At 41.2% G+C, this 25,555-nt stretch overlaps 1 protein-coding gene across 4 annotated transcripts in view; it reads right to left on the reverse strand.

The window, feature by feature from the left end:
- The window catches only part of DENND2B (DENN domain containing 2B), a 171,655-nt gene that overhangs the window by 135,329 nt on the left and 10,771 nt on the right, over nucleotides 1-25,555 (reverse strand). The window contains exon 2 of one of the 4 annotated variants that reach the window (XM_042785700.1): nucleotides 20,017-20,142. The exons of the other annotated variants lie outside the window; for them this stretch is intronic. The gene's annotated coding sequence lies outside the window, so the exon portion shown is untranslated. The remainder of the gene's footprint in view (nucleotides 1-20,016; nucleotides 20,143-25,555) is intronic. 4 annotated transcript variants of the gene reach the window in all.

Here is a 25,555-nt window from a genome sequence, read left to right on the forward strand (position 1 = left end):
ATCAAATTTGCTCCTAAATGACTCATGAACTTATCTCTTTCAGTAGGTAAAAGCACAACATCAACTTTGGGATTTAAAAAGACAAAACCAGAGGTGAATGACAGACTAAACTGCCCACAACAGCAGCACAAATCTCTGGTAGATGTGAACAGAGATTAATCACTGCAGAAAATCAGACCATTTTCCTTTGCATTTTTAAAATAAAATGAAGTTCCACATAAAAATACTCTTGTAAAGTTATATGATTTTTTCCCCTTCCTTAAATAACTTTCTGCCCTTCAGAAGTGCTTCTGTCCCTTTCCCATAGAAGATGACCACGTTGTTTCTCTTCCTCTCATATCATCTCTACACCAGTCACTGACCGCAATGGATATGTTTGAACTTAGATAAATTTAAGACTCAACAGCAAAAAGTGAAGCTTGAGTACCCTGTCCCAGTATGTTTTTAACCAGGTACCATGGAAAGGCAAGTGCCTGCAGCTCTTGCTGACCTCACTGGGAGAGGCAGAGAACTAGGCAGCTGCACTTCCTCATCCAGGCAGTGACTTGCAGAAGTATGGAAATAAGAGAAGAGGCCTCCACCAGCTCATATATAAAACATACGTCCACTACAAAAACTGTACTCTTTGCCCTCAGTACTTTTGCATAGGGCATTCTGAGACTAGTAGGTGGGACAAGATGATGACATCCAGCACAGCAGCCACCATACTCTTTGAAACAGTCCCATGACACCACTGAGTTCTTTGAATTAATAGTCCACAGAACTGGCTTTTATTGTTAACACTCCAACTCAAGACATAAAAGCACAGTAATAAGGCAAGTGACACAAGGTAACACCTCTGACCCTAAAAACATCATTCTCCTGAAGCGAATAAAACATACTGACTTCAGTGACATATTAACTTCAATTTTACCTCACTGCATCATGTTTTGCTAGGATTGTGGTAGCATAGTAAATAGCACAAAAGTATATTGTACCCCTGAAAACAACATCAAAGGAGTTCACTCCACATTTAACCCCCACCCCTCCATTTGCAATGGGACTGCACAGGTATAAGTCTAAGTTCAGTCACCTATGAACTTTTTCGTCCCCCATTTCAGCATCAGACCCATTACCCATAGTATTTCTACAACGCCCTTGTAGCAGGAGAATTAAAAATTTCCATGAGCTCTTTAATAGCCCAACAAGGATCATGTTTGAAGTACTGTACTGATTTCACTAACACAGAAAAAAAAGTGTGTGTATATATATGCGCACACACACACATACTATATATATATAGGAAATGACTAATCATAGCTGTGCACTCTCTGAGATTCAGCCAATCCCTTTACGGCCCTATATCCCATTTCAGTTTGATCTCATTCTGCAAATGAAAGTCTGCCATACTTGGGTCTGGGTGCAATACAGCAATTTGCAAAAGCTGCTAAATGATTCAGTGAAACTAAGAGAATATCTGTACCTGGTGGCTTAATTTTGTGGATATTATTGTTTTAGGCCCCAATTCAGCAAAGCGCTTAAACATTGACTTCAAAAGAACTTAAAAATATGCCAAACATGCTACAATACTTTACCAAAACTGTGCCTTAGTAATGTATGTTTCAGAAAAGAGAGACAGAAGGGCTTTTTATTTGGCAATTAAAGCTTTAAAACATTGTTTGATAATATACTCCCCTTGCTAAACCTACTAATGAGGATGAAAATCTGCTGAGCAATAAGCTGAATAATTCCTTAATAAAACAACTTTAAACCTGAACAGTGTGGAATTAACTCCTGTAAATACCTGGTTTGAGAATTACCCATACCTATAGTCTGATTCATGACAGCACATATTGCACCTCACCCTGCTAGGAAAGCAGTGCAAAGTCAAACAAGCCACACAAAATGGCTTAGGGCCCAGGCAGCCAATTCAGCCAGCCCTCAACATCCCAGTGCTGCACGCTGTCAACTGGCACCAGGCCAAGGCACAAGCCAAGCCACAGGGATAACCAAAAGGTGAGAACTTCATGTAAATAAGTCCTTCTGCTCCTTAACTCTCCAGATCCAGCCCTGCTGGCAACCCATCTGCACTCCAGTCAACACCCTTCCTGTGCGTGGCTGTGCTGTACCCCAGGCATGCCTGAAAAGGAAAGACAGGAAGCTGTAGGACCAAAACTGATGGAAGGGGGAAGCCCCCGAGGGAGGATTATTTGTCCTGTCTGGACAAAACAAGAAAAATTTGCCCTTTATAGGTGTTAGTCTCTTCCTATACTGTTTTTTACTGCGTGTATCCCCATCAAGCATGGATTTCTGTCCCAAGAAGAGAGGCAAAGATGACAAACAGGCTTCCTCTAGGAACTAGCCATATCAGGACAGATGTCAATAAGTTGCTTGAAATTCCACAGGAATTCTGATTTGATCCTACATGAATAGGAGATCTCAATTTGTCTTAGTTCACTATTGTTTCTTTTAAGTAAAAGCCAAAGGACAAGTTTCTGTTGCTTTTGTTCACAGTACACATCCTGCAACACAAGGCGCTACACGTGGTACTAGAAGGCAATATAAAAAACAGATCCTTTCACACCTGGAATTGCAATGCATGCAGGACTTACAAGAATATTGCTCTGGGAAGACTACATCTTGTGTTCATCCGAGTGAGTGCTGCAACGCTTTGACTTAACGGGAACAGAGGGGCAGAATCCTTCTCAGAGCATGCAGATGATGGGAACACAGGTCCTTTGAGCCCAATCCCCACCTGAAGAGACACTTTTCAAACTGTTGTCAATCAAGGTAGCACTTCTTGTACTTGCATTCTGGTAGTGGGTCAAGGACAACAATACTGTTGGGAACAGTTTCCATCGTTACATTGGCTCTACAGAGCTAATAAATGGAAGAGGCTCTCTTAGCAAGGCAGTGGACATGAGGACAGGTATATTCAGTAATACAGTGCTGGTTTCTGAAGCAGAATATGGGTGCTGGTTGGATTTTTTGCATTTTTCCCCCACTGCAAAAAGGCTCTTAGTTTAAACTCAAAATGGAAAATAAGAGGGCCTAAGGCTGAGCATCCAGTACGATATCACCTTGTTTACATGAGAAAAATCACAAACAATATCACTGTGCACTCTTTGAACTTATAAATTAATAAATAGAGAGATAAATAATGACAAAATGTTTTTTAATTCCTTTTGATTGTCAACTATGAAAGTTCACAGGAAGTTTATGCAACCCTCTCTGACTAGATAGATCTTATCTTCCAAAGATTACTAGCCAAGAGACTAAGAAGAAAGTATGAGCCTGACGTTCCTTTGGACAAAAAGCAATGCTTCTCTGTGTGCTAATTCTGCAGTTGGCTTCCTTTATTTTAGTCATGACTTGAGCCTCCAAATTGGCCCAGAGACCCTGTGAACTGCTGGTAACATGCTGGGGGTGGTGAGCCCTGCTTAGCATCTCCGGGGAGGAGGGATACTGCAAGCACCAGGCCAGCACTACTCCCATCACCTAAACCCCACTAAAACCAAAGCCAGCAACAATATGTTTTCTTAGGCGGCATATAATGAGCTTGTCTTTCATATTGTCATAGTCGTCACAGCAGACAGTTTTTTCAAGCCACAGACAATAAAGTTATTTTCTTCTCTATTTTGGATAGAACAGATAAACAAAATATTGCTTTGAATATGCACAGCTCCTTTCATTCTTTCATTCATGGCTCTTGGCATGCTTTACAAAGCTGAGTAAATGTCACTCCTGTGCGGCTGCTTGGAAAAGAGGAGTTAAGTGGCTTGGCCCCTGAAACACAGTGTGTGACCGATGGGCTTCTGAGCACCAGGCTCTGCTGTCTCCACTGAAATCACAGTCAGGACCTAGAAGGCAGTTGGGGTCAGCTGAATTCCAAGGGATATTAGAACTTTTTTCTTCCTGGAAAATAATTTGGACATGGGAAACATGTGAAATTAAGTTTTCCTTCTAGCTGGTTTTCAGTGCCACAGAGGAAATGAAAGTCAGTGACAGTGAAGTGACTAGGATGAGCTTGTGAAAAACAAAAGAAATCCAAAACCAGACCATGCAGACAGTTCAAAAACATTTTATGAACTCAGTGTTAGTTTCTCAGTACCTCAGTGCTTCTGGGGTTTAGCAATGGAGTGTGGTACAGAGATGCCCGAGTGAGCTGCAACCACTGTAACTCCAGAACTGGAAGCAGCACAGCCCCGACAGCACGAGGCAGTGCTTGGACTAGCGCAGCTGTATTTTTTTGGGAAAGGGGTCGTGCCTTCACACAGTGCCCCACTGCGCTGTAGGGCCATGCAGACCTCCTGGAGTCAGCTCCAGGGCTCTCTGTGCCGAGCTCCATTGTGCGGCACAGACATCCCCTGAGCAACACACTGCAGACCGCAGAGGAAGCCAGTCCCAGCACGGGGAATTCAGCTCCCAGTGCCCAAGCTCCAGATGAATGCCTGAAAAGCAAGATCACTCCTCCTCCTTCACTTCTTGTGCTCTTCCAAACAGAGCTGGGGGAAGCCTCTGAAAACAGTCGCACATCCCAGGAAGGGCTCTCCTGACACCCCGTTTTAGGCTGCTGGGGAATCACACACCTACCTATATGTCTTCTCTTCACTACTAACAATAGAGTCTATTATTTACAAAGGAAGAAAAGAAGAAAAATTACTCATTCTACTTTACTCTTACCAAAACAGATGGCTCAGAAATAAGGTTTTGCCTCTTGCCATGAAAAAAAAAAAAAAAAAAGTATAATTTCTTCTTTTAATTAAAGTACTTTCCATTTTAGATACAAAAGAAAAGCAAGAATTGGCTTTTTTTTTTTACATCAAATTGAAAAGGGTGGAACTTGGGAAAGTACCAGTGCTTTTCTTCCAAGTCTGGGAAAACTATACAGCTTATATAAGCCAGGACACTGTTATAGATATTTTTCCTTTAAAACACTGGATAAGGTCCATGTAGTCACATGATGTTCCCCATTGCTATGTACATTGCTTTAAGGGGATGGACAACTCCCTGTAACTGCTGCTGCTTGCTGTTCATACTACCAAAATGGTGAAATCCCACAACATAGGCTTAGTGTTAGCCATTTAGTGTGCAAAGACCACACACCTGAAAGTTTGCAAAAGACCTTGATGCTGGTGAAGAAGCTCTAGCAAAAGCTCTGCTAAAAGTCTTGATTCCTAGCTAACCTCTAAACTGGCCTGCAACAGCACAGGCACTGAACGCTGCACCAACACCTCCATCTAAACACTGCAATAGAACCAGACTTCTAAAAGCACTGGCCATTCCTGATTAATCCCACAGGGTTGTGCCGAGATTTACACATGTAACTTATGTTATGGCTGTTACTCTTGCTGTTGGGTGTGTGTATGTTCGCTGCAAACACAAGTTAGTGCCTACAGTGCTGGAAGCAGTTTATGGAAAGTCTGAACTATAAGATTCAAATCATTGGGAGCATGCATCACAACTTGCTTTGGGGAAAATTCCCCATTCAAGAACAGACATGCTGATTACACTCCAGTTTTCTGATTTCTTGACATGTGAAAGTCCCATCAGTAAACATGAAAGCTTTGCATTTACTGAAAACATAAAGCAACACTCAGTTTGCCAGAAAGAGCTGAAAAGGCACTTTTTTTTTTTTTTTTTTGCACATATACATAGGGTTGAAACCCTCTACTCTGCTTCCTTCTCAGTATGGAGGGACCTAACAAGGAGTCAGAAGAATCAAATGTTGTTCTTGATTTTGACACCATCCAGTGATATCACCTTGGATAGTTTCCTTTGTCTAGTAGCACAATACGCGTTTGGCTTTCTGAAGGACTGAGAAATCAGAAGTAAACAGTATTGCAACTTATTGAATCATTCCAATCTCACTATAAACTTCAAATAATATGTATCTTTGATCACACTATACAATCCTATATATTAATCAACATCCAAGGTTGTTTCTAGTTTCTTAACCTGCTTCACATCTATACATTTTTGATACTCCCTCCAGCCTGAAAAAGGCCAAACATGAACAAGGTTTCTTCCTCATCCCTACAACTGAAATAAGAAATCTTCCTCGTAATTTACACAGTCCCAGAGTAAAACAAATGCAAATGCAGTGCTGAGCCAGTGAAAGATTTAGAACCTGATTTTTCCTGCCTGTGTATGACAAAGTCAGAACTTTGCAGCTTTTCTTAGATTTTGTATCTGGTTATGCTCTAAAATATTAGATGCTTGCACTGCACAATTAAAAAAAAAAAAAAAAAAAAAACCAACAAAAAACTATGTTTTGGACCATTTTTTAAATCCTGTCCATCCAGCTGCATTCAAACCAAGCTTCACTGCACCTGTCTTCCAAGAACCTCCACAATGGTTAAAAAATCCATGCAAAGTCTTGTGTTTTATCACTAGTTTCATCTCTGGTTTACCAGAGTGTGACCTGGAGCAAATCTTAGCAATTGTAATACCTCGCCTCCTCTAGAGAGGCTCCCGAGTGTAATTCACATGGCTTGCAAACCAACTGTAAAATAAAACAGGAGTTTGCAACTCCAGTTCCTAGACATCTAAGACACTTATGGAAAGTCAGCAGACCAGCACAATATAAAAGACATTTGTAAACCACAGTGTCATTTCACATCCATTTGTAATGGCACTTCAATACTTTGGGAAATAACAACCCTCCCCTGCAATTCAGCATGAGCAGGTAACTGAAAGAGCTTTCTACTTTCTGTCTTGGTTTTGTTATCTCTAAAGAGCTGATAATAACCAAATCTATTAGAAACACTGTTCGAATAAATATATTAAGCTTCATTAGTTGGCCACTGATCACTGGAAGGAAAACATACCTTATTAAGAAAGAGGCTGACTATACCTCTTAATTTATGCAGATTCCTACTACTAAGCCCATTTAGGAGGCTGTATTAATACAATCCTCAAAAACATTTTCACTATACAATACTAAATTCACAAGCTGAGCTAGGGAACGGAAAAGAAGTGTTATGCACTGTCATGCACACACAGAGAATGAGAGTCAACTACTTGAACGCTGTCTCCTGGATGAAAGAGCAAGCCCATTAACAGGAGGAGGTGATAAAAAACTCCATTTGCAGCACAGAGCACCTCTACAAGCCAAAACAACAACAGGCATTTGAGGTGGAGAATGGAGCAGACCGATATGACTCATAGGCTATAAGTCTAGTCAGTGAAAAATCTGGCAGAAGTGTGCTGTTTGACTATGTCTGTACATTCCCAAGAGATTTATAGCTGCTTATTAAATCATCTGTTCCTGTTAAAACCAAAGAAACTGTATATGTTTCACTGGATTTTACATCTGCTAGAAAGAGTCATTAACCATTAATAGAGAGTAGAGTTTTTTCTACTGAGCCATTCAAAAGATTTTAAGACATCACCTGTGACAGGAAGTAAAATCTACACAGGGGACAGGCTGCAGGGGGATCTGAAACCTGCTGCATAAGGATGGGTCTCCCTCCCTTGCATCTCTGGTCTGGCTGGCTAATCAACAAAACCAGATGGGTCTTTCAAGTGACAAATAGATTCTGTATAGAAAAGGAAAGGAAACTAGTACTTTCTACAAAGGAAAGTTCTATCGAGGAAAGAGTAATGTCTTCAAGAAAATGACTGCTGTGGCTTAAGACAGGATTTGTGAAGCAGGTTCATGGGGAGTGGTGACACACAAACACACGCTAGTGCCAGAGGACCTGTCAAACTGCAAGGAGCAGGCAGTGGTATGGACCAGTTAGCTTCCTTCACAGAGAAGTTGCTAAACTCAGGTGCTGGAGGGAAAACACCACTAGCCCTGCAGTGTCATCTCAAAACCCAAGGAAGGGGGAAAAGGAGCTGTGCACAGCCCTGCTCCACACACAAACACTGCTGCTTAAGCACTGGTTAGTTCTCAGAAGAGCAAAAGAGAAGAATAGGTAGGGCTCTCATTTCAACCCACCCTGTTTAGCTAAGCAAGCTGTTTTGTTATCTCGGAATGCTCCTTAGAGCATCTCCACCCCTACCCTTCACACACATTATCCATCGAAAAAAACCTGCACAAACAAATAACTTTCCTTCTCCCACCTGCCCTCCTCTGTGTCTTACTTTTTTATTCTTTTTTCACCCTTGGGCACATCCACTGCTTAGCTCTCCGAGATAGCTATCTCTCAATGGTAATATACAAAGATGTTATTAAATAGAAGCCATTTGCTGAGGCATATGTGGGCTGAATGTCCTGAATTCACAGAAGGTAGGAAAGTTTTACACATTTTAAATTAACCCCTTAAAAATAAACAAAAAATCCAGGCAGCATTTGCCAAACATCTGAGAAGAAATACTGTATCCATGGCTACTTCAGTGCTGACACAGGAATAGAGACACGGTTTAAAAACCCAGAAAATACCCTTGTAGGTCAGCGCAGCCGTGCACCTAGCCCAGTACTCTGCCTTCAGAGACAGTGAGAGGCAGTGCTACTCAGGGAAAAGCTGCATTCTGGCCATGTTTCTTTGTCCGTCCAAGACTGCAGGCTGTGGGTGAGCTGAGCTGCAAAGCAGAAAGATTTGCAAAATTTTGCTAACAGTGCATTTGTTACTCTTGCTGTACCAATGAAATCCCATTAGATCTGTAAAGTGAAACATGACAGAAAGCCATGTCTGAACTGCTGTACTTAGCTGAAGAGTTGGCAACTTTGGAGTTTGAGAGCACAATAATAAAATCAAGGCCCACACCAGCTCGTACACACAGAATGCCCAAATCCTGCAAGCAAGGGAGCCGAGCACCACTATGCCCATGGGTGCAGCTGTGACAGATTTGCCAGCACACACTGGATAAGGGGACAAGAAGGGATGGGTTGTTCAGCACATTTCTCTTTCATGTTTTTGAATTGCTGCCTTGTAAAAGTCAATTTGCTAAAAAACATGACAAGATAATGGTAGGTCCTGCTGAATCTGCACAGCTATGCTATGCCAAACTGATTTCTGCAGTAAATCATGTACACTTTCAAAACACAAAGGCAGGGCTGTACAGATCTGCAAACACATTTATACTGTACATTTTTTTTTTGCCAAAAATGACAAAATGTCTGTCAGCCCTTGTTTTTTCTTTCTTATCTCTGTATTGAACTGTCTTCACTATAGCATGATGATTCAGTACAGAAGGAACAAACACGCATGGTGAATCCGATCTCCCAGCAATCTGTATGAAAACCTGAGTCAGCATAGTTACGCTCAAGAGGTTGAAGTCAATCTACTACCCTACAGCTGCACAGACCCCAAACATCACCAGCTTCCTACCCTTCACAGCAACTAATTTTCTGAGATGTCAGTTGGTCACCAACATGTTGAGGCTGATTTAGTGCTTTTCCTCTTTATAGTGTTTTTTACACTATAAAACAACATGGAGGGAGAAAATATGGCAATATTCATACCTTGCACAGTAATATCGCCTCTCAGCCCATTCAGGGTGAGACATGGTGACTAAGGCATACCATCCCTGCAGCAGGCTGCCTAGCACACTTTGGACTAGTCACATGTTACAAGTCTCAGATGGCGGCATGGAAAATCAAGAGCATTATTCAATCCTGAATAATCATCTTCATATCTTTCGATTTGGCTCTCCTTCCTTAATGGGAGGCAGCTACACTAGTTAACGCAATGTTCGTGACCTGTGTCAACTTTGTACCCTGTGCCATGCACACAGCAACACCGTAACTCACAAACAGTGCACTTAGAACAAACACGAACCTGGGCCAACTCACTCCAGACCACCACATCAATGGATGTCACCCACCCCCACACACATAAATGCCTCCCCAGCGATCCAGCGACTTAATAAGTTTTTTCTTCACATTGCAAAAGAGAGTTTAGCACTGCTAGGGAGGAGGAGTGATCATTGTATTTCACAAGCACAGGAAGCACACAAATATTGCTGTCCACACTCACCAGAGGAAACTGTATGAGAACAGTTGTGAGAACTACAGCATGAAACCTGAGTCAGCCCTTAGGCAAGCTGCTGAAGTCAATGCTTAGCTTTCAAGCATATGTTCAAGTATTTGGCTGAGCTGGGACCATTTTCAAGTGTGGGATGCAGAATCCCACTCAATGGTTGCTCCAATGACAGACTACAAAAGTATTCTTGATATATAATAATGCAGTAATTTATGGGGGTGGGTTCTCCCTTAAGCGGAACCTCAGACTCATCTGTTCTTCACAAGCAATTGTTTCTTAAGGAGTGTTGCTGTGCCCCTCATCTGCAAACACTGAGAGAACAGCTGCCAGCTGCAATAGGAAATGGTTTACACTGATTGAAAGTATTTCTGAAACCCCACCAATTCTGCTCCACAAGAAAAGAAAAGAAAAAAAAAAAACACCACCAGTAAAACAAGAAAAAGCAAGAGAATTTGATAGTCTTTATTCTGCATCTTTGCTGAGAAGTAAGGATCTTTGTTTTCTCTGTCAGACCATCCTGTTATTCACAGAGTGAATTACAGACTTAACCAATTCTATAAATGGTTGTTCCCTGAACTCATGGTTTCAGCTTAGGTCAAAGGAAGATCATTTACATGTGAAGCATGACTCTTTTCTGGCAAAGTAAAACCATTCTGATTCCCAACAATGTTATATTTAGTTTAACTGTCCTGATCTGCTGCCCCTTTTCCTCAAAATCATTGAGTAGTAGCTGTCAGATTCTGCAATCCTCAGTTAAAAAGAAAGGCAAGCTCTGAGCCAGGAGCCAGGCACTGCCATCCCTGTTCTCACCCAGCTTGCACTGCCTGCCCACAAGTGCACATCACATCAGTGCAGGCGCAGCCTGTAGCCGGCTGGTGAGAGTGCAGGCAGAATAAGACCTTCCAAACCCTAAATTTCAATTTTAGCATGGTACTACCAACCTACCCAGTTACATCAATATCTCAATGCCTCGGTGTACAACTATAACACTTGTTTGCCTAATTCATGGATTATCATAAAGATGTAGTTAATACCAGATAGCTACCATTTGTAGATGCCTAATGCTCTTCTGATGCCCATAAATCTGTGACTGCTACCTGCAGACTTTGATCATTGATGAAACTATTAATGCCCTGTAAAAGTTTTTTAAAACAAAACAAAACATATATTAAGCAATACAAGGTTAGCATTGTAACTTTAAAAGTGATTCAAGGTAAACTGTGCTAGCTCTCTACCAAATAGAGACTGCTTCATTAAGTGGGTAGTATCCAGTTTTGAAGTTACAGTTCATGCCTACAAAAAAGAACAAAAAGAAAAAAAAAAAGCCAAGGTTTTAGATGCCCAAATACCTGTTTGCACCTGCTAATCAGGTGCTGAAATGACTGATAAGAAACTCTGTCCACAGCCACTTGAAGACGAAAGATTGTTCCTGTCATTGATGTGTCCCCAAAAACGCAAACACCGTACCAGTTGCTGAGCTCCAAAGCTGACCCAGAACATAGTCATTTAAATATAGACAGCTCCCTGGTAATCTGCCCAGTTTTAAAGATGTAACGATGCAGTCAAATAACAGGCTGCCTGAAAACCGTGCAGCACAGTGACTTGCTATACTCCACTCATTTGGTTATTACTGATGCAAAGACCTTCCTGCACGCTTGCTTTACTGTCTGAATCAGCAGGCAAGTTTCTATGAAACTTCAAATCCTGGTAGGGTTTTTTGGGGCAGGGGAATTGGGGGAGAGTTGGATGATTTTTTTTTTTTTTTTTTTTTTTTTTTAAACAGTTCATTGCTTTCAAACTGTTTGCATGCTACCAAATAAAACTGGACAGGCATTGAAAGGTGACAAGGACTGATCAACCTTCAAGAGTCTGAAAATGAAACTTCAAAACTCTTTGTTCCCAGTTAAAAACCTTGAGAGCAAATTAGACTATCCTCATCTGGACGGCTGGCAGGAAAATGAAAGAGTCAATATACAATCACACCTGATTTCTTGTAAAGCTCCACTCTGAAAAGCAAGCATTAAAGGAGGGGAGTGCCTGGGTAGCAAACAGCCCTTTCTCACCTTCACTGCAGATTTCAGTGCAGTTACTGAAACATGAGCAAAGTGGAGATCATGATCATAAAGCTGTATTATCTTGATGCAGGAGAAAGCTTCCAGTTTAAGAGTTTGCACCTCATTTTTAATGGAATACAAAAGCACTAGGAGATTCTCTCTCAAAAGTTATTCATTTTCTCCTCTTTTTTTCCCCTTCTCCTCCTAGAGAAGTATGCTTCAGACAAAATTGCATACAGTATGTGCAATCCTCCTGCTTGGAAAATTTTGCCTGTTATTACAATCAAATGCAAAGCAAACAAACAAAAAAAAAATCCTTTTTTGATGGGTTTGTTTGTCATGCCAAGGCCCCCAGCTTCCATTCTCAAGGATTTACTGAAATATTTGTTTATTTACACAGAGCTGTAACTCTGGACTACCAGGTTGTCTTCTGGCAAGATCTTTGGCCATGCTAAGAGGAGGTAGCAATATTAAATACATTTCCAGTGACATCAGTAGGAAAGTAACTGTGCTGTAAATAATAGCAGTTACACAAAGGCGTGGGTTTGACCGTCCCTTGGTAGATACCCATCCATGTTATGGATAATGAAAGATATCACTTCATCCCCATGCCAAGACAAGGTGCTAGTTCCTTTCCATTCAGTGAACACAATTGCTTCACCACTCCACATTAATACAATTTTCTCCTGTCACGCCTATCAGCTCACTGGGAGAGACACTGAGTTACAATCCTGCTCTCCCTCTGACACCACACCAGCAAGTGGAGACTGAGAATAAACAGAAACTTGTACTACTGGGCTTAAGGACTTCAATGCCTTGAGACAGGTCCCTGAGATGCTGTGAGATGGTCTAAACAGATCACAAGATTCTAGGAATAAAGGTTGAACTCCTATTAGCTTTTCAGCCTTTGGGACTCGTGTTTCCAAGCTTTCCCATTCATGCAGCTATAAAAGCCAGAGAGGGTCAAGATTAATAATCACTGAACTCCAGGAACCCAGGCCTTAAAAGAAGGAAGGAAAAAAAATCAAACTATTAGAAAAAAAAAAAAAATATCCCACATTAAAATTGGTAGAGTTGACAAGAGTAAGAAAGAAAAGTTGGGGTTTTTCTTTTGTGTTTATCACCCACTGTCTCCCACAAAATCACACTGTGTAAGAGCACACCATGACAAAATACTCCTAGCTCTCATTTTAAATGTCCTTAGCCACTGTAATTGTATACAGAGCAAACAAAAACTGCTTCACTTGCCAGTAAAACACAGCAGCATGTGGACCACAACATGGCAGTCCTTACAGGATCCCTGAAGATGAAGACAAGTGAAAAGAAGTCAACCAGACTGGAATTTGAATACTGGGAGGCTAAACCATCATACCCTGCTGCAAATGTCTGCAATGCTACATTTAATGACAAATGAAAGACATTTGATGACCATTTGTAGTTTCAATGATAGCTTTCTCTCCACTGGCGAAAGCTGACAACTACTTCTTGTAGAATATCAACACCACGTCAAGGGTGTGACACAATTGTAATTTCCCTGGGGAGATGGGGATTAGGGATGTGACAAACCCCATGTTCTGACATCATGTCCTACCTACTGAAGATCAACCCTTCCCTGCCCCACATCTGTTCTGTTTGAGAAATCAGAGGAATTCATACCCCAAAAATGACACTTCTGGAGATGAAAACCAAGAACAACTTAGACAGGATCCACCAGCCCGGTGCACAAGGTTTCACACAATCAAAGCTTTCTGGTATCTTCTTGGAGCAAATATCAGCGTATTCATCTGCACACCAGGCTTTTCTCAACAGGTTATGGTGTCTGAGAACATCATCTTCCCATTCACTAGCTCTACTTGTAACCCCTCTCTAGCCATTCTTGCAGTTGTTTCCACATGAATCATTATGTGCTGCTTACATACCAGCTTCACCCCGCCAAAAAATATCCATGTTGACTGCAAAGACACATGCTACTAAAGACCTTTCTTCCAGATCAAACTGCAAGCAAGCAAGCTGCTGTGTGCTCATGACATCAACAACCTGACCAGGACTTTCACAAAATAAACACACAGTAAGGCCACATGCAGTAACTTCATCCCAGTCCCCAGGGACCATGTGGGTACAAATCAATCTTGGGGGACCAGGGCACGTGTCATGTTCCCTTCTCTGAAAGGGCCCCAAGCTACAGATGGCAGCTGTGTGGAAGTATACTGCTGAGGCACAGATCAGCCTATTAATATTTCTCCTTGGATGTATAGCTCCCTTTGAAGTCTCTCATAATTTCACCAGCCTTGTGCACACATGTTCATTGCCTGAACTGTGGGTGGGAGACACATATGGTGCCAGCTCTATGCAAACCTTCTGAGGCTTAATTCTCAAGACCACTGAAGTAAACATGGGCCTTTTCCATGGACTTCTCCAAACCTGGGACCAGACCCACGTTCCTTCATTTTAAAGGACATCAGAACTGCATTGAGTATTTTCAGGCAAGTGTAGACTCACTAGGCTACTCCTACAAGACAAGAGAGTTACCTGCTCAGCCGGCTTTTTCCACAAGCTCTTAAGGCAGACCTCATTCACTGCACTCAGCATTCATTTTGTTCTCATTGCCTCGAGAACAAATTAGACAGAAACTGACCACAAACAATCTTAGGCTGGAAATTAAAAAAAAAAAAAAAAAAAAAAAAAACACACCAAACCCCAAAACAACTACACAAACGTTTCTAACCACTGGACTAACAAAGTACTGGAACAGCTTTCCAACAAGCAGAACCACAATGGTCTGAACGGTACATGCTGCCTCATTTAAAAGGGATACAAAGGGATACATCTACCTCCCAATAACGAGGCATCAGCTCTGACTGACCAAGAAAACCTTTCTAGGGTAACTGACACCTGATGAACCACTGGGAACCTAATTTCACATCCTGAGCCCTTCCTGCCAGGACAGATCACGAGCTCTGTGTATCCAACACCCAAAAAGAAAAAACTGGAGGAGAACAATACTGTTTTCTGAATTTATGTTGCTTGGAGGTACAAGTCCCTGGAAATTTGCCACATGCCAATGAAGCCAGTGTTGGAACTGGTATCAGAGATGAAAAAACTGCCTAAGGGGCGATGTTTGGGTCAGTAGATGAAGTTTCTCCCTCCCCAGCTTTCTCATCCATGTGGATTCTGCATATGGGCTTTTGAACAACTAATATTCAAAACAAAACCATACACCTACCCAGATTTATTTTTATGCTCCTTTAGCATGTAGGCAGAATGTCAACTGGTCCTAAAGAAACAGATTCAGGGAAAACACCCTTCTCCCCTTTTCCAAAACTTATATTGAACCAAGCTCTTCACTAATACAAAAATGTGCCTCTCTTTGGTGTGCATAAATGTAATTAGCAAACAAAGGATAAAACTGCAGGATACCATGAAAATATAAATACAACAGACTGCTTTTCACTTTGCTGTATTTGGTTCAACAAATAAAGTTCACCAGCGCCACCATCCAAGGACAGTCTTGTGGGCCCTTTGGGAATCATCCCACCCATACTCCAAAACAGTGCAGGACAGAAGGAGGCTGACTTAATGGAGAGCTTTCTTTTATCTTGCCAGACAGAAGCAATGCCTGGAAAAGTTTAAATGAAAGATGTTGCAGGGCAGAATATGCCTATCCTGCACTAGTAAGCATCTCCAGAGAGGAACGGTCCCCATTACTCAGCAGGCAACTGTATGCCAGCAGAGGAGTTTACAGGTCAACCTTATGCACGTGTGAAGTGTTATCACAAGGACCAGCTGGAACAGCTGCTTGGGTAAAGATGCACAGTGCCCTTCCCTGCCCCCCTGCCCCGGGCCTTTATGAGAAGCACAGGGGAGACATTGGCTTCAGCTAACAGTTTATCAGTGGAGAGTGCTAGCAGTCCTGGATAACCATATGGGGGGTGAAGGGAATGGATCACCCACCCCAGCTACAGAGAGATTTACCCGGGGACTGAAAGAGACACCAAAAGGCAGGAGACAGCAGCTCCAGCCCATCAAGAGTCAACTGATTTCTCAGTCTGTCTCTCAAGGAGTGAAGCCTTGGTCTCTCCCTTGCTTTGGCTTGGGGTACACTCATAACTCACAGCTTGGCCTCCAGAAAGGAAGCTCTACTGTTCCTTACTCACACTCAGCGCTTTATTCACCAAGTTGTCTTGCAGCACCCAGAAGGATTCTTATGCAGTAAAGAACACGTGCCATCAGCACATGAGTGTCTGGCCCACATCAGAGCAGCTGTCGGTGCCCCGAGTGCACCAACAGCCCTTAAATACCCTGACCAGCCTGATCTGGGACCTGCATCCACACAGCCACTGCCCAAGGGACCAGAAGCCCAGTTTAAGCTCAGGCTGAGCCATGCTGCATGTTTGCCCACCCCTAGCCCTGTCCTTGCTGGGCCTGACTTGCTGCCTGGACTGAACTTGGTCCCAACTCTTGCCTTTGCATCTGTCCAGCGATCACTGGGCTGCCAGTGAAATCTGTCAGTTACCAACCTAGTCCTGTGAGACTGCGCCATGGTCAGCAAGAGCACTGTCCTGCCTGTGCTGTGGTCATCCTCTGCTCCTGGCTCGCCCTTTCTCGTGGGACAGCCCTTGCTCTCTGCGCCCTGACAGTGCCATGTACACCACACTCTGTTTCCATTTGCTGATCATCCTCCCTGCCTTGATGGACCCTGAAGCATGATTAAGACAAGCATCACAAGATACCCAGGGAGGCTGGCATTAAAGGTGAATTTTGGAGGAAGATAAAGTATCAGAGCATCTTTTTCAGAGGCATTCAGCACCTTGTTTGGGACCCATGAAGGAACTGAAGAAGCAGCAGCTATGCTGGTATCAGAGCAGCTTTGGGGAACTGGGTCGCTGGTTTTCATTGTGATTAATTCCAGGGTAAGATATCAATCTGGTTCGGGCAGAGTTTAAAACATCCCTGCTTACATGATGGGATGTAGTGAATGGGATGTAGGAAAGGCACTCTTGCAAGCTAGCATCTTTCCTTTGAACAGAAATACTGTATCACAGAAACATACCATTTCTGCTCACAAAAAATGCTGATGGGTAAATTCAGTTATTCACATTTTGCAAGGTTCTCAGCTATGCAGATTTCTCTAGCTAACCTGAGGGTAAATACAAAAACTTATTTTAAGTTTGCTATCCCCAGGGAAACAAATTGGCAAAAGCTTCTGCCATTTTCACTAAATGCAATGTAGCAGGGAATTTCTTTGCAGCCCCACAGTAAAACTAGAACTACAACAGAGAGCTTTCCTCAGGATACACAGCAAGTCTTATGAGCACTCTGGCCACGCATTACATTGACTGTTCAGAGCACGGGCAGAAAACTGGATTCTGCTTTTGGAGCCATTTTATTTTTGGTTTCAGAGATTCACTCCTCTTTACACACCATCCTTTCAAACAAAAACAAAACTATCTTTTTCTTTCTTTCCCATTCATAGGTAAAGGCAGAGAAATCCAGAGAGCTCATTTCTGCTAAAGACACACACCAATAATCAGGTGCACTTTATGAACTTTCAGAAGTTATTGCAGGTTCTGCAGAGTGACACAGTGATGTGCAAAACTAATACAAGCTAGAAATGAGGCATATGGTCAACAGAAGAATTATGTGTGTGAGTTTCAAATCTGTTTTTTTCAATATGGTATAAACCGTATACGCATCTTCATAGTGGCTTCCTATACTATATGGCACCAGAAAACCAAGATATTGTTTCTGGATATACACCTTCCCCCAGCCCAGGGTGCTCCCAGCCCCGTCCAACCTGGGCTTGAACCCTTCCAGGGAGGGGGCAGCCACAGCTGCTCTGGGCACCCTGGGCCAGCACCTCACCACCCGCACAGGAAAGAATTTCTTCCTTATATCCAATCTAAAGCTACCCTCTTTCAGTTTAAAACTGTTACCCCTCATCCTGTCCCTTCTCCTTGATCAAGTATCAGATTTTCACGTGCTCCCCTGATGCCAGCCTGACAACATTTCCAGCCTGTCAAACAATCTCTCAGATCACAACTGTCAAAGGTTCATTTGTGCTGCAACGCCACAGAGCGGCTCCAGGTCAGAGAAAATTTGCTGGAGGCTTTAGCCATACAGTAGAAAGTTGTGCTGATTACTTCCAGATAGAAAAAATGAAAATGCTTCATGTACACATGCATGAATTTGTTGGAAGTACTTTACCCTGAAATTTGAAAGGCAAAAACTTATGGTACAATCAGTTCAGTGACAATTACGGACTTTCATAACTGATGCCCAGCTTCTTCAAAGAGCTGAATTTCTTCAACTGAGAGACCAACAGACCCTCTGTTCTCAAGATTTTCATGGGCAGTGTCCTGAAGTTTTACAAAAACACGGACACAGGAAGAATGGCTCTCTGAATCTTCTGCAGTTATTATCCTTGCATGAAACGAAGCATAAAGGTTTTCACTAGACACATGCTTAATGATGAGCACAGGAGTTACAGCAGGTTTTGCTCTATCCCCTTAGGCACCCTTAGGCCTCCTACACAACAGCTGAGACAAGCTAGCTATAATCTCCTTAAAACTATTGCTGTTGATGCAGTTTCCTCTGACCAGGGAGGTCAGGGATATTTTTTGGCCAAGAACCTTAATGACCTAACAGCACTAGAGACAAACCTTTTTCAGCTATTCGTCTGCATTCTTCATGCATGAGGACATGAAGAAGGGGAAGCACTCAACTATGTAAAGCTATGAAGGGGAAAGAGAGACATTCCACGCTACGAAGCTATTCAAGTTAACATCTCATCTATATTCGGGATATAAACATAACTTCTCTCCCATATGTGATGAAGAATCCCATACATAATTTTTCAAGACCAACAATGCATAAACCTGCTTAGGGCCCAGTTACCCCACAACTTTTGAGAATTTTTTGAGGGTGACATCTTTGACCACTTTTTAGTATATTACCAATAAATGGATGAACATTAACATCTATTTCTTTTCCTCCTGTCCACTTCTTATATCTCCCTTTTTCCAATCAAAAAGGGACCTTACTGCTTTCATTCCCACAGTTTACACATGTGGAAAGACCAATAAATCTGGCTTTAATCACTAACTGGCACTTGTAGACAACACTGAAATATGAATAAAGGTAATAGAAGTCAGTCAATGAAAAAGACATCTGAGGAGACCATGGACTTGTTAGTGAACAGCATGACATGGACAATGAAAGTAAGTATAGTGACAAAATGCTAGGGAAATAGATGAGGTAGGAGGGTACTATGCCACCCCGATTCCTGCCAACACCAATAAGAATGAGAGAGGTCGGTTTGGATAGGCAGCCAGGCTTGTCTGCAAGCTAAAATCCCCAATGCTCCCAAAAGAAAATAGGAGTGCGTTTCTCTCTCTTATTCATGCATACTTTAGAAGCCCCCAGAGACTGCTCTGCAATCTGGAACGATAAAACAAAACGTCAAGACAATAAATGAGGCATTGAATCTCTGCTGTTTGTTAGAGGAAAGCCTTTTCTGACTTGAAGGCAATACCTTGTTTTCACTTCATAAACAGCAAAGCAATACATAGTAGGCATTGCCTTTTAGAATGACCTAAAAGAAGATAGAATGGGGCAGTACAACATTACTTGGCAGGATCAGTTACTTTCAAAAACTTCAACTTAAAATCCATCCTGACGCAGGTATACCTTAATATTTCCGTCATCTATTCTGTAGCATCATAGCAAGTACATTGTCAGAGATACTGAGAAACAGCAGGAATCAATTTCCTTATATAATTTGATTAAATTAATTCCACTTCCACCTCTGTTTCCAAACTCCTATTATAATCCGAGACAGAACTGTTGCAATACATCAGCAGTGAAACAGTTAATGGTTTGTTCTCATTTACAGTGCAAGCATTTAAAGCCAGAAGTAGACCTATCTTCCCTTTTATTTGAACAGGAGAAATTCACTATTGTTATTTATCTACACACTTTTCTTTGCTTGGAACTGTAAATTTAATTTCTGGAAGAGAATGATAGTGCTTATGCAAAAGTGGCAAAGCAAGTACCTTGTTAAAGTATGGTGAAGTATCAGAGTGGTAGCTCTGTGGCTGGAGGACTCAAAACCCCAGTTCCATCTTTGGTAACTCCAGTGATGCAAGTAATTTTATTTCCCTCCACTTTGATTTCTTAATCTACAAAATAGAGATACTGGCTAAAGTCATTCAAGGACACGACAATATTCGCAGTTTCATCTTTGCTTTTATCTAATCTTTGAATTAAACCAAAAGACCTTGTGTTATATAATAAGCCAGTGGTGCCGATACGTCTGTTTTCCCATAAATGGCAGTTGCTGGGTTTGTTTCTCTTTAAATTAGGTCTCTAGCCCACTGTGACTCCTTAGAAAGCTCTCCTAGCATCAATTTAATTCCACAAAGTGTTCAGCACTATCAAAATAGCATATGTTAATCATGCTTCATTTAATCAAAAACTTTAAATTAGCTATAGCAATGGCTCCGATCAGCTTTACAAAGCACTTTGGAGAATTGCAATAAAAAAACACTGTATTGGAGTTAGGTATTATCACTTGCACAAATATGAACTGGAGACTTCAAAATACATACAAGAAATTTATCTATGCCTTCATTGACTCAAACACTGCTCCAAGTTATATGATATTCCTCAAGGAAGACTTTCAAAGCATTTAACAACTAATAACCTCAGAACACCTTTGAAAAATAAATAGTGAAAAGTGGGAACTTGCACATATTGCTTCATCTACTGTTGAAATACAGCTGTGTCTGGAGTGAAGCATAATATTCATTATAACAGTAGAAAGCCACAGAAGTATAGAGGGCACAAAGGGAAAAAATATTATTGTATCCATTTAGAGCAAAAAGGGAAGTTTGTGGAGGCAAAAGTGCAGTTAACCAAACCAGAATTTAAATAGCACCCTGTGCTTGATGCCAAATTGGTCAGAAATATCCCATGTTTCCAAATTTGGTAATATTCCAAGGAGGAGTGAAAAGCAACAAGCCTCTGCATGTGTTGGTAAGGGTAGAAGGGAGGTTTTTTCCTGGTTTGATTTACTAGCTAACCTAATCTGTACTGTTTATGATTGTTTAATAGCGTTGGTGGGCTGATCGTGTGTTATCTTTCGACAACGCTTTAATGTTGTAGGGCAATCATTATTACATTCTCATGGGCTCAGAGTGTCTAGAACAATTGTTTAAATCTAAAGAGATGTAATAACTCTTCAGTCCAGCACCTGATCCACACGTCATTTGAAAATCATGGTCTCCAAAAGGACTGTGCCTCAGCTCCTTGCTGGGCCACTGATACATGTCTCCTCAGTTCAGGGGACAGATGCCATACACTGAATCACGGAACCAAACATGCTCTTGGGAGGTCTCCTACCCACATAGAAAGCCTTTCCCAGTACTGTTTAGCTCATGAGAAACTGTTTAGTCAGAAAGTCTTAGAGGACCTTGCAAAAACTAGTTTCACATCATACGCCTTCCTTTGCCAAACCCACTAGTCCTAATTCAAAGGCAGATTCCACACTGCTTCCAATCCTGCTGAAAAATCAACATTCTTCTTTAAGCAAGGGTAAAGCACTATTGTACAGATTTTTTTCACACGTTTACATTAAGTAGAGTAAGAAATACTCCAAGAAGCAGGGGAGTGGGATGCAGGCTACTTTTCTTAATCAGTCTTTCAGATACCATTTCAGAAAAGACTGAGATTCAGCCTGACAGTAAGGAAGAGCACTGCAGGTGGTCATCACAAATTCCAACCAGGAACATGCTCCTCACAGTGCAGTGATCCCCCCAGGAGCTGCTTTCTAGACAAACAGAGCAGAAAACCAACGTATTAAAAGACATTGGTTTTCTTACAACTGTGCTCTCAGGTGGACAACAACTGGGCATCGCTCAGCCTTAGAGAAGGATATATAACCCTGATCTTGTTAAGTGTCTGCCACGGAAAAATGTATGTTTGTCCCTAATTTTTAATTCACTTGCTGTTGCTACTAAGCACAGTACAGAAAACAATCAATGTATCAGGTTTCCAAACAGGAAACAAAACCACTGGGAAGATCTAACTTCATTTTCACCTTGTTAGGAGGTTTTTCCCATTATCCTCTTGTAAGAAACATAGTATCATGCTGTTTGCATGCACTTTAATGTACTTGCATTTTGCTGAGATAACTGAAGTATTTATGTAGTTCAAGGTTTAAACTTCTATTTCCCCCTATTTTGAACAACATCCTTTATAAAAGACATATTTTCAGAAAATTTTTTTCTGGCTAAAAAAAAAAAAAAAAAAAAAGCGAGAACAAAAAAACCCCACAGACGGGGTTTCAGTCCCAAATATGCAATTGGCATTTGGGCCGGTGTAAAGACGTGCCCAAACTGCCTGAGGATGGAGCAGCTGTGAGGCCAGGGGGCAGGTCACAAACTGCCTAAACCGGGGAGACTGCAGGAGTGATTCCCTGAGGCCAGAGAACAGCTCTGAGGAAAACAAGCAGCAAGTATACTAAAATCACCTCCATTCAGTCTCATGAGACTTGAGTTGAAACCACTTTGTCTCTTTAGTGTTCCTTCCTCTCCCATCTGAGCCAGAAATTGCCTCCCAGCCTGGTCCCTTGTTTAAACTAACTCCCATCATCGACTTACAAGGAAAGGAGACAGTTTCCAAAGTAGCAACAAATCTAGTATGGTACTGAAAGAAGCTTTTGGTAAATACAATAAAGTGCTGTCACAAAAGATCAGCCAACTCAGCTTGTGATCCAAGCTCGGTGGAAACGTCTACATGAATGTAGAAAAGGACCAGAAAAATTACTGGGGGAGGAAATGCGAGCAGCTTACTTCGCCAGCCTGCATCCCCTCCACAACAGAGGGGACAGTAATAAAATTTACAGCTGTGGTACTGAGCATTAGTAAAAAGACAATGCAGAAAGCAAAGCACAGTTGAGGATGCAAATAAAGATTCTGTTACTTGCTTATACTCCTCCTTCTGTATTTTATCCACATAGCTTAAAATAATAATAATTGACTGAAGTGCAATCCATTTACATGGTACAGGAATGTATTTTGGAAAAGTTGCAGGGAAGCTTGCTTCAGGAGATTGAAGTTACTCCAGCAATTCAAACAGGCAGCATGTATAAAAAACTAAGAGAGTTCCTACAGAATCCAAGGGACTGAGAAAGAAATATGGTTATTTAAAAGGTTTTTCAGATAAAGTGTTATCTAAAACCCAATTTAACCTGAAGCTGAAAACTTTAGAGCCCAATAAATGTACAAGAGAGGCCTATTTTCTATTAGGTGGCTGCCAAACAGATTTGCTATACATTCAATAAAGCAGTAAAATAAGGTATTTATGTATCATGTTTAACTGTAAACATAGTTGTACTGCTTTGTTTAAATTAAAGTGTAACCTGATAGATGCTACAATTACTGGAAAATGCAAAATATGATGAAAGGAAAGTCAGAACTTTTGCTGCATCACAAAAAAAAAAAAAAAAAAAAAAACCAACACAAAAAACCCCAACAACCAACAGTGCCCTTGCACAGTCCTATAAAAGCCACGTGCTTTGAGCCTCTAACAAGAGTGCCCAGCTGGCAGATGGTGATTTTTTAGGTGCCTTGGAGAGTCCAGCTACTTCAAGGGAATAGTCTGGGTTACTCTTTGCTGGGTCATAGCATTACTATTCCCTCCCTTCTGGGTTTCACCTCATATTTGGTGAAGGAGCATAGCTGCAGCTCCTTCCAATGTCAACACCTTTTCTTTGCTTGGCTAGAGGTGTCAGTTCAGAACAAGCACAAGGTACTGCCTTCCAAGTTCAGAGCTCCCTAAGTCACAAGCACTTTTCAGGGTCAATCTTCTGCTCACTGAAACTTTACAGTAAAACTTCTATCACCCTTCAGAGTGCAATTTCAGCTCATCACATCTTTTACAGGTTAGGAAAGAAAGGCAACAAACCACAAAGGTACATGTCATAACAAATAGCTTAATACAAACATCTAGTAACTTTTGATTCTTTAATGTGCAGATCTCAGGAAAACATGGAGAGATATCAGTTATCCCTTTACAGATGCACAGAAAAACTGAGATTGCAGGTAATGGAATGACTTTGAGGACCTCTGAGGGAGTGAAAAACAAAGCCAGGAACAGGACAAGAGATTTGCAAGATAGTATCTCTTTACCTGGGCTTACATCTTTGTATATACATTGTACTTAATAGCAATTGCTTCTAAAAAATAAATCATTCTCTTTTGGATAAAGAAGAACATGTTCTTTGTGAGCAATTATTCCCAAAGTGGATAAAAGTTAAAGGGATGAGAGTACAGAAAAACTGATATTGCAAAGCTGTCGTCTTCCAAGTTTGAGAACAAAAGTAAAGCAGATATTTTGGGTTAAAATCAATTTAAGAAAGAGGTACTTTTCTGATTCAGTAGAGATATATACAGACATGTATCAGTATCTTTAAAACAAGGAAAACACTGAAACAGTAAGTTGCCAACTTTTGCTCACAATATTTAATCACATTCCTAATGTGAAGATCCTGACTTCCCCCTAAGACGAACATGTGGATGTTTTATTGTTAAACAATTAGGCTAAAGCCACACTGAGGATTGTTGTATCTGGTTCAAACTGACTTTTATGGAAAATGAGCATCTAACTCTCAAAAGTGACTTTGAAAAGCTCAGCAGGGCTGTACAAAAAGTCAGAGCATTTTTTATTGTATTTGAATCTGGCCTGGTTAAAGCTTTGTAGAGGGTTGAGAACCTATAAGTAAAGATAAGAAACTGTGAAGGCAAGGGTCTTTGTTTCTTCCACTCTGTTCAAAATGAAGTTTAGGGATAACTGAAACATTTGGTATGCTAACTTGTGTATCAAAGCTAACCCCTGCTTACATCAATAAAAAAGGGGTTTACAGCTGATTTAATCATTATACAGAGAATGCTGCTTGGAATATTTGTGACATTATATGGATAAATTATTAACTTTTGACCAGTTATGATAAACATACTCTAATGGGCTGCATACTCATGTGGGCTGCACGTTGATGTACAAGAGTGTATCTTTGCCTCTTGGCATGGGTTTATAATAAGGCGGGGAAGGGAAAGAGGAAAAATAGTAGCTACAAAGTAACTGACACCTTGTAACCAGAAATAACGGTGGACCAAGTCTCAAGAAAAATCAGACGTAAGTAGATACAGAAGAAATCATGCTTTTCAAGAAAAAATAATGGATTAACATATTTCTATATACATTAGTCCACCAATAAATATTTGAGATTAAGGAGTTAAGAAATATGGTATTAAAAGCCTAAACTATCCTGCTAGTCTCAGCACCTAATCATACAAACTTTGAAATTAAGTAACTTCACTTGAAATCCCCTTCTAGTTGAAAAAGTGATTTTGAAGCACTAAAGGGCAGCAGCAGTACTGTTGTCTCAAAAGCACTTCTCTGGATTTTTATTTACAGTTCAATATGAAAGAAAATATTTTGCCTTAAATATAAGTCTGATTTTTGTAAGTCTTAAAACCTTTTCTCTCCATTTTCAGTTTATCTGTTCGATTACCTTCCTGAACCTTCTCATCT

Source organism: Tyto alba, unplaced genomic scaffold (assembly GCF_018691265.1).
Source record: "Tyto alba isolate M040663 unplaced genomic scaffold, T.alba_DEE_v4.0 Super-Scaffold_8, whole genome shotgun sequence".
In the NCBI taxonomy this organism is placed as follows: Eukaryota; Metazoa; Chordata; class Aves; order Strigiformes; family Tytonidae; genus Tyto; species Tyto alba.